Genomic DNA, 13442 nt, shown 5'->3' on the forward strand with positions numbered 1-13442 from the left:
TCACGTGGTGAGACAAAGGCCGGGCTCGAAGATCACCAGGTGAGGACCCGCGCAACGGCAGGAGGCCATTCAGCCCATCGAATCAGCGTCAGCTCTTTCCCAGAACAATCCAGTTAGTTGCACAACTCGCTGCTCTTTCCCCATGTTTTTAAAAAAAATCATTCACGGGATGTGGGCAAGACCAACATTTATTGCCCATCCCCAGTTGCCCTGGTGAGGGTGGTGATCCAGCTGCTGCCTTGAATACATACTTGCTGGGCCATTTTAGAGGGCAGTTAGAAGTCAACCACTTTGCTGTGGGTCTGGAGCCACATCTCGGCCAGATCGGGGGTGGGGTGCAGGCAGCAGATTTCCTTAACCAAAGGGCATTAGTGAACCAGTTGGGATTTTACAACAGTTTGATGTTTTCAGATTTATTTCATTTAATTTTCACTAAAAGTTTATTTGAACTTGCATCTCTGGATCATTAGTGCAGGCCTCTGGATTACTGAGGCCAGTAATTTATATTACTGTGTTACCTTACCAACTGTATTTATCCAATTCCCTTTTGAAGGCTACTATTGAATCTATCTACTATCCTATCAGGCAGTGCATTCCAAATCCTAACCATTCGCTGCGTCAAAATGATTTTCCTCATTTCATCTCTTGTTTTGCCAATCTTAAATCTGTGCCCTCTGGTTACTGACCCTTCAGGAAGGTTATTTGGTTCAAGAAAATAAATAACTTGCATTTATATAGCGCCTTTCACGTCCCAAAATACTTCATAAGTGTGGCTGGCCACTGTTATTTTGTCAGTTAAATCAGTTTACACACAGCGAACTCCCACAAACTGAAATGAGATCAGTGACCAGTTAACTTTGTTTTTGGTGGTGTTGCTTAAAGGGGAAATGTTGTCCAGGTCATCATGAGAGTTCTCTGCTCTTTGAATATTGCCATGGGACATTTTACATGCAGCTGGATAAAGCTTTGGTGTAACGTCTTATCTTCCAATATGACATCTCCAACAATTAGGGTTGTCACCTTATTCCTGTAGGTTTTATAATATAAACTACCGCCTCCAACCACCCCACCCCCTGTTCCCCCCCCACCTCCCCACCGGTCAAACTGCCCTTTTTACCCATCTCCCAATATTTTTTCAACTAATGAACAAACATATTCACCCTGGTTGCTTGCAGCAGTGAGATTAATCTTTCTGACCATGTGACGGCTGATCTTGTGACATCTGCTCATGCAGCATCTGCTGTTCCAGGAGTCGTCAGTCCCTTGAAACATTTGCAGATGTAAGAACATAAGAACATAAGAATTAGGAACAGGAGTAGGCCATCTAGCCCCTCGAGCCTGCTCCGCCATTCAAAAAGATCAAGGCTGATCTGGCCGTGGACTCAGCTCCACTTACCCGCCCGCTCCCCATAACCCTTAATTCCCTTATTGGTTAAAAATCTATCTCTCTGTGATTTGAATACATTCAATGAGCTAGCCTCAACTGCTTCCTTGGGCAGAGAATTCCACAGATTCACAACCCTCTGGGAGAAGAAATTCCTTCTCAACTCGGTTTTAAATTGGCTCCCCCATATTTTGAGGCTGTACCCCCTAGTTCTAGTCTCCCCGACCAGTGGAAACAACCTCTCTGCCTCTATCTTGTCTATCCCTTTCATTATTTTAAATGTTTCGATAAGATTACCCCTCATCCTTCTGAACTCCAATGAGTAAAGACCCAGTCTACTCAATCTATCATCATAAGGTAATCCCCTCAACTCCAGAATCAGCCTAGTGAATCGTCTCTGTACCCCCTCCAAGGCAAGTATATCCTTCCTTAAGTAAGGTGACCAAAACTGCACACAATACTCCAGGTGCGGCCTCACCAATACCCGTACTGTTGCAGTAGGACCTCCCTGCTTTTGTACTCCATCCCTCTCGCAATGAAGGCCAACATTCCATTCGCCTTCCTGATTACCTGCTGCACCTACAAACTAACTTTTTGGGATTCATGCACAAGGACCCCCAGGTCCCTCTGTACCGCAGCATGTTGTAATTTCTCCCATTCAAATAATATTCCCTTTTACTGTTTTTTTTTCCAAGGTGGATGACCTCACATTTTCCGAATTTGTATTCCATCTGCCAAACCTTAGCCCATTCGCTTAACCTATCTAAATCTCTTTGCAGCCTCTCTGTGTCTTCTACATAACCCGCTTTCCCACTAATCTTTGTGTCATCTGCAAATTTTGTTACACTACACTCTGTCGCTCTTCCAGGTCATCTATGTATATTGTAAACAGTTGTGGTCCCAGCACCGATCCCTGTGGCACACCACTAACCACCGATTTCCAACCCGAAAAGGACCCATTTATCCCGACTCTCTGCTTTCTGTTAGTCAGCCAATTCTCGATCCATGCGAATACATTTCCTCTGACTCCACGTACCTTTATCTTCTGTAGTAACCTTTTGTGTGGCACCTTATCGAATGTCTTTTGGAAATCTAAATACACCACATCCATCGGTACACCTCAATCCACCATGCTCATTATATCCTCAAAGAATTCCAAGGAATACCTCCCCAGAGTCCAGAGAATTTTGGTAGATTATAACCAATGCATCTGCTATAACTTCCGCCATCTCTTTTAATACCCTGGGATGCATTTCATCAGGACCAGGGGACTTGTCTACCTTGAGTCCCATTAGCCTGTCCAGCACTACCTCCCTAGTGATAGTGATTGTCTCAAGGTCCTCCCTTCCCACATTCCTGTGACCAGCAATTTTTGGCATCTACTGTGAAGACAAAAGCAAAATAATTGTTTAAGGTCTCAGCCATTTCCACATTTCCCATTATTAAATCCCCCTTCTCATCTTCTAAGGGACCAACATTTACTTTAGTCACTCTTTTCCATTTTATATATCGGTAAAAGCTTTTACTATCTGTTTTTATGTTTTGCGCAAGTTTACTTTCGTAATCTATCTTTCCTTTCCTTATTGCTTTCTTAGTCATTCTTTGCTGTCGTTTAAAATTTTCCCAATCTTCTAGTTTCCCACTAACCTTGGCCACCTTATATGCATTGGTTTTTAATTTGATACTCTCCTTTATTTCCTTGGTTATAAGAACATAAGAATTAGGAACAGGAATAGGCCATCTAACCCCTCGAGCCTGCTCCGCCATTCAATAAGATCATGGCTGATCTGGTCGTGGACTCAGCTCCACTTACCCACCCTCTCCCCGTAACCCTTAATTCCCTTATTGCTTAAAAATCAATCTATCTTTGACTTGAAAACTTTCAATGAGCCAGCCTCAATTGCTTCCTTGGGCAGAGAATTCCACAGATTCACAACCCTCTGGGAGAAGAAATTCTTTCTCAACTCGGTTTTAAATTGGCTCCTCCGTATTTTGAGGCTGTGCCCCCTAGTTCTAGTCTCCCCCACCAGTGGAAACAACCTCTCTGCCTCTATCTTGTCTATCCCTTTCATGATTTTAAATGTTTCCATAAGATCACCCCTCATCCTTCTGAACTCCAAGGAATAAAGACCAGTCTACTCAATCTATCATCATAAGGTAACCCCCTCATTTCTCGAATCAGCCTAGTGAATCGTCTCTGTACCCCTTCCAAAGCTAGTATATCCTTCCTTAAGTAAGGTGACCAAAACTGCATGCAGTACTCCAGGTGCGGCCTTACCAATACCTTATACAGTTGCAGCAGGACCTCCCTGCTTTTGTACTCCATCCCTTTCGCAATGAAGGCCAACATTCCATTTGCCTTCCTGATTACCTGCTGCACCTGCAAACTAACCTTTTTTTTGGGAATTCATGCACAAGGATGCTGTGTCATCCAGGGCGGGTGGCACGGTTTAATGTTTTTTGTTTTGCAGATAAACTCCAAAAAGAGTTTCATGCACAAGGACCCCCAGGTCTCTCTGCACCACAGCATGTTGTAATTTCTCCCCATTCAAATAATATTCCCTTTTACTGTTTTTTTTTCCCAAGGTGGATGACCTCACACTTTCCGACATTGTATTCCATCTGCCAAACCTTAGCCCATTCGCTTAAGCTATCCAAATCTCCTTGTAGCCTCTCTCAGTCCTCTACACAACCCGCTTTCCCACTAATCTTAGTGTCATCTGCAAATTTTGTTGCACTACACTCTGTCCCCTCCTCTAGGTCATCTATGTATATTGTAAACAGTTGTGGTCCCAGCACTGATCCCTGTGGCACACCACTAACCACTGATTTCCAACCCGAAAAGGATCCATTTATCCCGACTCTCTGCTTTCTGTTCGCCAGCCAATTCTCTATCCATGCTAATACATTTCCTCTGACTCCGCGTACCTTTATCTTCTGCAGTAACCTTTTGTGTGGCACCTTATCGAATGCCTTTTGGAAATCTAAATACACCACATCCATCGGTACACCTCTAACCACCATGCTCGTTATATCCTCAAAGAATTCCAGTAAGTTAGTTAAACATGATTTCCCCTTCATGAATCCATGCTGCGTCTGCTTGATTGCACTATTCCTATCTAGATGTCCCGCTATTTCTTCCTTAATGATAGTTTCAAGCATTTTCCCCACTACAGATGTTAAACTAACCGGCCTATAGTTACCTGCCTTTTGCCTGCCCCCTTTTTTAAACAGAGGCGTTACATTAGCTGCTCTCCAATCCGCTGGTACCTCCCCAGAGTCCAGAGAATTTTGGTAGATTAGAACAAATGCATCTGCTATAACTTCCGCCATCTCTTTTAATACCCTGGGATGCATTTCATCAGGACCAGGGGACTTGTCTACCTTCAATCCCATTAGTCTGTCCAGCACTACCTCCCTAGTGATAGTGATCATCTCAAGGTCCTCCCTTCCCACATTCCTATGTCCAGAAATTTTTGGCATGGTTTTTGTGTCTTCCACTGTGAAGACGGAAGCAAAATAATTGTTTAAGGTCTCAGCCATTTCCACATTTCCCATTATTAAATCCCCCTTTTCATCTTCTAAGGGACCAACATTTAATTTAGTCACTCTTTTCCGTTTTATATATCTGTAAAAGCTTTTACTATCTGTTTTTATGTTTTGCGCAAGTTTACCTTCGTAATCTATCTTCCCTTTCTTTATTGCTTTTTTAGTCATTCTTTGCTGTTGCTTAAAATCTTCCCAATCCTCTAGTTTCCCACTAACCTTGGCCACCTTATACGCATTGGTCTTTGATTTGATACTTTCCTTTATTTCCTTGGTTATCCACGGCTGGTTATCTCTTCTCTTGCCGCCCTTCTTTTTCACTGGAATATATTTTTGTTGTGCATTATGAAAGAGCTCCTTAAAAGTCCTCCACTGTTCCTCAATTGTGCCACCGTTTAGTCTGTGTTCCCAGTCGACTTTAGCTAACTCTGCCCTCATCCCACTGTTGTCCCCTTTGTTTAAGCTTAGTACGCTCGTTTGAGACACTACTTCCTCACCCTCAATCTGTATTACAATTCAACCATACTGTGATCACTCATTCTGAGAGGATCTTTTACTAGGAGATCGTTTATTATTCCTGTCTCATTACACAGGACCAGATCTAAGATAGCTCGCTCCCTTGTAGGTTCTGTAACATACTGTTCTAAGAAACAATCCCGTATGCATTCTATGAATTCCTCCTCCAGGCTACCCCGTGCGATTTGATTTGACCAATCAATATGTATTTTAAAATCCCCCGTTCCTTTTTCACATGCCTCCATTATTCCCTTGATTATTGCCTGCCCCACCGTGAAGCTATTATTTGGGGGCCTATAAACTACGCCGACCAGTGACTTTTTCCCCTTACTATCTCTAATCTCCACCCACAATGATTCAACATTTTGTTCATTAGAGCCAATATCATCTCTCACAACTGCCCTGATATCATCCTTTATTAACAGAGCTACCACCTCCTTTCCCTTCTTGTCTATCCTTCCGAATTGTCAGATACCCCTGTATGTCTAATTCCCAGTCTTGGCCACCCTGCAACCACGTTTCTGTAATGGCCACCAAATCATACCCATTTGTAATGATTTGTGCCGTCAACTCATTTACTTTATTTCGAATGCTGCGTGCGTTTAGGTAGAGTGTTTTAATACAGTTTTTAAACCATGATTTTTAGTTTTGGCCCCTCCTGCAGCCCCTTTATATTCATACATATTGTCCCTTCCTATCACATTGTGATTTACACTTACCCCAGTGCTACTCTGCTCTGTTGCCTCCTGCCATTTGCATTCTTTCTTGGGGTCCTGTTCATCTGCGCTCTCACCCACTCTAACTAGCTCAGAGCCGTCTCCTGGGTTCCAAGTACTCCTCGCATTGAGGCACTGAGCTTTCAGGCTTGCCTTTTTATTACACTTTGACCCTTTAGAATTTTGCTGTACATTGGCCCTTTTTGTTTTTTGCCTTGGGTTTCTCTGCCCTCCACTTTTACTCATCTCCTTTCTGCCTTTTGCTTCTGTCTCCATTTTGTTTCCCTCTGTCTCCCTGCATTGGTTCCCATCCCCATGCCATATTAGTTTAACTCCTTCCCAACAGCACTAGCAAACACTCCCCCTAGGACATTGGTTCCGGTCCTGCCCAGGTGCAGACCGTCCGGTTTGTACTGGTCCCACCTCCCCCAGAACCGGTTCCAATGCCCCAGGAATTTGAATCCCTCCCTGCTGCACCACTGCTCAAGCCACGTATTCATCTGCGCTATCCTGCGATTCCTACTCTGACTAGCACGTGGCACTGGTAGCAATCCCGAGATTACTACTTTTGAGGTCCTACTTTTTAATTTAGCTCCTCGCTCCTTAAATTCATCACGTAGGACCTCATCCCTTTTTTTACCTATGTCGTTGGTACTATATGCACCACGATAACTGGCTGTTCTCCCTCCCTTTTCAGAATGTCCTGCACCCCCTCCAAGACATCCTTGACCCTTGCACCAGGGAGGCAACATACCATCCTGGAGTCTCGGTTGCGGCCGCAGAAACGCCTATCTATTCCCCTTACAATTGAATCCCCTATCACTATCGCTCTCCCACTCTTTTTCCTGCCTTCCTGTGCAACAGAGCCAGCCACGGTGCCATGAACTTGGCTGCTGCTGCCCTCCCTGATGAGTCATCCCCCTCAACAGTACTCAAAGCAGTGTATCTGTTTGGCAGGCGGCTGACCGCAGGGGACCCCTGCACTACCTTCCTTGCACTGCTCTTCCTGCTGGTCTTCCATTCCCTAGCTGGCTGTGGACCCTTCACCTGCGGTAAGACCAACTCGCTAGTTGTGTTCCCTGTAATTGAGCCTCTTTGCTCATGGTTTTGTATCAGTAACTGTTATGCAAAAAGATCCAAGAGGCCACCCGCGAGCAGGCAAAGAAGGGAAACCGAGGGCGGGTATCTCGCAGAGGGGAAACCAGGAGTTGGAGCAACTGTGATGCCACCAGTAACTAATAGTAACTCCCTGAAATCGCACCGATAACTAATAGTAATACTGGCAACACTTAGATTCCATTCATAACTAACAGAAATACAATAACTCACTAAAAGTTTATGTGTAACTGGTAGTAATATGTATAACACTCTGATATCTTAACTGTAATCCTATAACCCACTGATAATCCTTAACTGAGTTTCCGAACCATATCCTCTCCTTCACCAAGATTGCCTACTTCCAGCGCTGTAATATTGCCCATCTGCTGCTGAAACCCTCGTCCATGGTTTTGTTGCCTCCAGATTCAACTATTCCAATGCTCTTCTGGCCTGCTTCCCATTTTTCACAACAACAATAACAACAACTTATTTATATAAATGCCTTTACCGTAGTAAAATGTCCCAAGGCGCTTCACAGTAGTGTTATAAGACACTACATAAGAAGAAATTACGGCAGATGACCAAAAGGTAGGTTTTAAGGATCATCTTAAAAGGAGGTAGAAAGGTGTAGAGACGTAGGAAGGGAGTTCCAGAGCTTAGGGCCCAGGCAGTTGAAGGCACTACCACCAATGGTTGAGCAGCTATAATCAGGGATGCTCAAGAGGGCAGAATTTGAGGAGTGCAGACATCTCGTGGAGTTGTGAGGCTGAAAGAGATTACAGAGATAGGCCATAGAGAAATTTGTAAACAAGGATGATAATTTTGAAATCAAGGCATTGCTTAACCGGAAGCCACTGTAGGTCAGCGAACACAGGGGTGATGGGTGAGCGGGACTTGGTGCAAGTTAGGACATAGGCTGCCGAGTTTTGGATGACTTCAAGTTTACTAGGGTAGAATGTGGGAGGCCAGCAAGGAATGCATTGGAATAGTCAAGTCTCGAGGTAACAAAGGCATGGATGAGGTTTTCAGCAGCAGATGAGCTGAGGCAGGGACAGAGGCGGGCAATGTTACGGAGGTGAAACTAGGCGGTTTTAGTTATGCCACGGATATGTGGCCGGAAGCTCATTTCAGGGTCAAATATGACGCCTAGGTTGCAAACAGTCTGGTTCAGCCTCAGATAGATAGATACATTCTTTCAGTCTGTGGTTCGGACCTATGAATCCCAGGGAGAGAAGACATGTGAGAAGCAGGACAGTAGGAGTACGCGCGTGTTTATGTACTAGTCCCATGCAGCAGAGCCTGGTCTCCAGTCATCTTGTATCCCCTTACCACTGGACCAAAACTTTGCTCTGTCAAGCCCGTGTGGTAGCTGGTGTGCAACGGCCACCCCACATTAAAAGAATTCACGCATAGGCATGTTCAAATGAAGTTCAGGATCTGGAACGTCAGGACCCTCATGGACAACCCCAACAGTGACAGACCAGAACATCGCACTGCTATCATTGCCCGAAAACTCAGACGTTTTGATGTAGATATCGCCGCCCTAAGCGAGACCCAGCGGGCAGAGGAAGGCCAGCTCATAGCTCATCAATCACCTGATAACTCATTTTTAGTGCAGAAGCAAGTGATCCTCGACTCCGAGGGACTGTCTAAGAAGAAGAAGATGCTAGAGAGAGGGATGGAGTCAGTGGCTAGGGAACCCAGTTTGTGGCGGGGACCATAGACAATGGCTTCGGTCTTCCCAATATTTAATTGGAGAAAATTACTGCTCATCCAGTACTGGAATGTCGAACAAGCAGTCTGACAATTTAGAGACCATGGAAGGGTCGAGAAAAGTGGTGGAGAGGTAGAGCTGGGTGTTGTCAGCGTATTTGTGGAAACTGACTCCGTGTTTTCGGATGATATCATAGAAACATAGAAAAATAAGTGCAGGAGTAGGCCATTCGGCCCTTTGAGCCTGCACCGCCATTCAATAAGATCATGGCTGATCATTCCTTCAGTACCCCTTTCCTGCTTTCTCTCCATACCCCTTGATCCCCTTCACCATAAGAGCCAGATCTAACTCCCTCTTGAATATATCCAGTGAACTGGTATCAACAACTCTCTGCGGCAGGGAATTCCACAGGTTAACAACTCTCTGAGTGAAGAAGTTTCTCCTCATCTCAGTCCTAAATGGTCTACCCCTTATCCTAAGACTATGTCCCCTGGTTCTGGACTTCCCCAGCATCGGGAACATTCTTCCTGCCTCTAACCTGTCCAATCCCGTCAGAATTTTATATGTTTCTATGAGATCCCCTCTCATCCTTCTAAACTCCAGTGAATAAAGGCCCAGTTGATCCAGTCTCTCCTCATATAACAGCCCAGCCATCCCTGGAATCAGTCTGGTGAACCTTCGCTGCACTCCCTCAATAGCAAGTCCTTCCTCAGACTAGGAGACCAAAACTGAACACAATATTCCAGGTGAGGCCTCACTAAGGCCCTGTACAACTGCAGTAAGACCTCCCTGCTTCTATATTCAAATCCCCTAGCTATGAAGGCCAACATACCATTTGCCGCCTTCACCGCCTGCTGTACCTGCGTGCCCACTTTCAGTGACTGATCAACCATGACACCCAGGTCTCGTTGCACCTCCCCTTTTCCTAATCTGCCGCCATTCAGATCGCCAAGGGGCAGCATACAGATGAGAAATAGGAGGGTCCAATGATAGATCCTTGGTAGACACCAGAGGTAATGATGCGGGAGTGGGAAGAGAAGCCAGTGCAGGAGATTTTCTGACTACGATTAGATAGATAAGAGTGGAACAAGGCGAGTATAGTCCCCTCCAGCTGGAGGATGGTAGAGAAGCGTTGGAGGAGGATGGAGTGGTCAGCTGTGTCAAAGGCTGCAGACAGGGCGAGGAGGATGAGGAGGGTTACTTTATCCTTGTCACAGTCACAAAGGATGTCATTTGTGACTTTGATGAGAGCAGTTTCGGTACTGTGGCGGGGCGGAAACCAGATGGAAGGGATTCAAACATGGAGTTCCGGGAAAGATGGGCACGGATTTAGGAGGCGAAAACAAGTTCAAGGACTTTGGAGAGAAAAGGGAGGTTGGAGATGGGGACTATCAAGCACAGTGGGGTCGAGGGTTCTGTTTTTGAGGAGATATGTGATGAAGGCAGATTTGAAGGAGAGGGGGACAGTACCTGAGGAGAAAGAACCGTTAACAATGTTGGCTAACATGGGAGCCAGAACAGGAAGTTGGGTGGTCAGCAATTTAGTGGGAATAGGGTCAAGGGAGCAGCAAGTGGGTCTCATGGACAAGATGAGCGTGGAGAGGTCAAGAGGGGAGATCAGAGAGAAACTGGAGAAAGATGCGAGTTTATGGCAGGGGGAACCTCAGAGGAAGTTTGGCCCGGTGGGCTAGGGGAAGGAAGGGAATTGGCTGAGGCAGCTGATTGGATGGTCTCTATCTTTGAGACAAAGAAGTCCATGAGCTCATCACATTTGTTGTTGGAGGCAAGTGTAGTGGAGACAGGGTAGAGAGATTTGAGAAGACGGTTAGCAGTAGAGAATAGTAGCCAGGGTTATTTTTGCATTCCAGAATGATTCTGGAATAGTGAGCAGTTTTGGAAGACAAGAGTAAGACCCGATAATGCTTTATGTGGTCCAGTCAGATCTGGCGGTGAATGGCTGAACCAGTTGTCCGCCACATTCATTCAAGTCTACGTCCGTTGGACTTGAGGGAGCGAAGATGAGGACCGTACCAGGGGAAACGGCCAGGTTGAAAGAGAGTAATGGTTTTAATAGGGACTAGAGCATCAAAGATGGTGGTGAGGGTGCGGTTGAGCAGATCGGTGGCTGCAGAAATATCATGGTGAAAGGAGGGAAAAAGGCTGGACAGCTTGGAGTTGATAAGTGCAGGTGTAAGAGAGTTTGGAGAATTTGTTCCAGGGGTAGATGCAGAAGGAAGTAGGGTTGGGTGGGGAAGGGGGATGTGGGTGGAGAGCGATATAAGGAAATGGTCAGAGATGGCCTTAACTGTAATTGACACGGTAGGAATAGCGAGGCCACAAGAGATGGCAAGGCCAAGGGGGTGGCTGTGAATATGGATTGGAGAGTTTACATGGAGGAAGAGATTAAGGAGGGTAGTGAACTCAGAGAGAGCATAATGAATTGAGATGGAGGTTGAAATCACCGAGGATGAGAAGTCGCTCGGTGCAGAGGCTGAGGGAGGAAAGCAGTGAAGATATCTCGGTGATAACATTTTTATCATTCTTGGGTGGGCTGTAGAGAATGAAAATTTTAAATGAGAGGTGAGAGGGGTGGAATAAGGTGAGATGTTCAAAGGAGGAGAAAGTGCCAGAGGCGTAGGGGGACAGACCAAGGTATGATTTGGTGATGAGAGTTACACCGCCACCACGGCCATCTGAGTGGGGCAAATGGTGGAAGGTATAGCCAGGCAGGGAAGCTACGTTTAAAGGTAAGGTGTCATCACCCCTCAGCCAAGTTTCAGTCAGGGCCATGGTGTCGATGTAATCATCCACGATAAGCTCATGGACGGCAGGGGTCTTGTTCGCAATCGAACGGACGTTCTGCATGGAGATCCGGAAAGGATCAGTGATGGCTGATCCACTGCCAGCATACACAGGATCAGCGCTTGGAGGGATGAGTTGGACGGGGAGGAGATTGGCAAGGTTAGTCTCCCGTGGGCAAGCTGGGTGGCAAGGTCGGTGAGAGAGTAGGATGAGACAGTTGGGGTTGCTACTCGTGAGGAGACAGCGACGAGTGCCACGGTGGACCCTTCGGAGGATGCCAAGAAAGGCCCAGAGGGAAGCTGCAGGCTTGTCTAAAAGGGAGTCGAGGCTGGGATGGCGGCAGGGAGAGTAGGAAGGTCGAAGAGTAATGAAGGGTTGGGGTAGGGATTTGGGAGGACAGAGTGTCCAAGAGAGGAGAGATGAAAGGCAGCATAATGACAGGAGGGACTGGTCAGGGAGGGATAGAGAGAAAAGAGAAAGCTGGAGAAGAAAGTGGAAATTGAAGTGAATACAGCAGCCAAAACGCGCACGTAAATAGGGGAAAAATCAATTTACATAGGTAAGTGGTTGATGACAATAGTAGAATCAGTGTAATCAAGATCAATTATATTGAAACAAAATTGATTAAAATATAGATTATAAGTAAATTAAAAAAATCAAAAGTTGAGTAAGTGAAAAGTTAAATCATTCTCTAGCTGTCTCATTAAATCATTCTCTGGTGGATCAAAAGGCACGACGAGAAGTCACCATTCCAAAGACCGTTGATCCAACCACCAGTAAAAAAAACTTTCTTGAGGTGATTTAAATAGAGACTGCACTCTCCTGCAAGATTGCGGGACAGTTTGAAAGAAAATCTTGAAACAAGTGGCAATGTAAAATTCTTCCACGGAAGAAATTAGAAATTGGCAGGAGCCATGATCAATATCAGGAACAATAATGATGTTAGTTTCAAAGTGATGCAGCAACAACCAAGGTGAAACTGATCAATGACAGCAGCCCGATGAATAACTGACAATCTAAATAACGTATAGAAATTGTTAGACTTCTTTTCTTCTCATTCTTCTTTTCATCCTCCGTAATCTTAGACCTCCTCCAAAACTCTGCTGCCTGTACTCTGACTTGCATCAAGTCCTGTTCTCCCATCACCGATGTGCTTGCTGTTTTTATTTCAGGTTCCAGCATCCACAGTGTTTTGCTTTTGTGCTCGCTGACCTACATTGGCTCCTGGTCGAGCAACACCTCGATTTAAAATTCTCATCCTTCTATTCAAATCCCATCATCTGTCGCTGCAGCATCTAAATTATCTGTACTCCACCAGCAGACACTACATAACATCCATCATGTACCCAACGGTCTAAGTTTAATACTAACAGTCTGCATTCAGAACCTAGTGCTCTTTTCTCCATGTTTCAACACAAAAATCCTTCAACCTGTCAGCTGTTGAAGGACTGGGTAGGTCAGATCCGTATAAAAGCACAAAATCCAGCTCCACTTGCTCTTTCCTGCAAACCAGAGGCACATGCAGAGAAGATGCTAGGAATGTGACTGCATCCCTTTATAGTACAGATAATTGTGTTAGTTTGATAGCACCAGTTGTGTGAGTGGAGCCAATTACTGCATTAATGTCAGCACTGCTGAGCGTTGGAAGGATCGGCTACAATCATAT

At 45.4% G+C, this 13442-nt stretch overlaps 1 protein-coding gene across 1 annotated transcript in view; it reads left to right on the forward strand.

The window, feature by feature from the left end:
• The first annotated feature begins 20 nt into the window (after window positions 1-20).
• The window catches only part of tk1 (thymidine kinase 1, soluble), a 115777-nt gene continuing 102355 nt past the window's right edge, over window positions 21-13442 (forward strand). Inside the window, exon 1 of the mRNA XM_070857794.1 lies at window positions 21-39. The gene's annotated coding sequence lies outside the window, so the exon portion shown is untranslated. The remainder of the gene's footprint in view (window positions 40-13442) is intronic.

Source organism: Pristiophorus japonicus, chromosome 16, assembly GCF_044704955.1.
Source record: "Pristiophorus japonicus isolate sPriJap1 chromosome 16, sPriJap1.hap1, whole genome shotgun sequence".
NCBI lineage: Eukaryota > Metazoa > Chordata > Chondrichthyes > Pristiophoridae > Pristiophorus > Pristiophorus japonicus.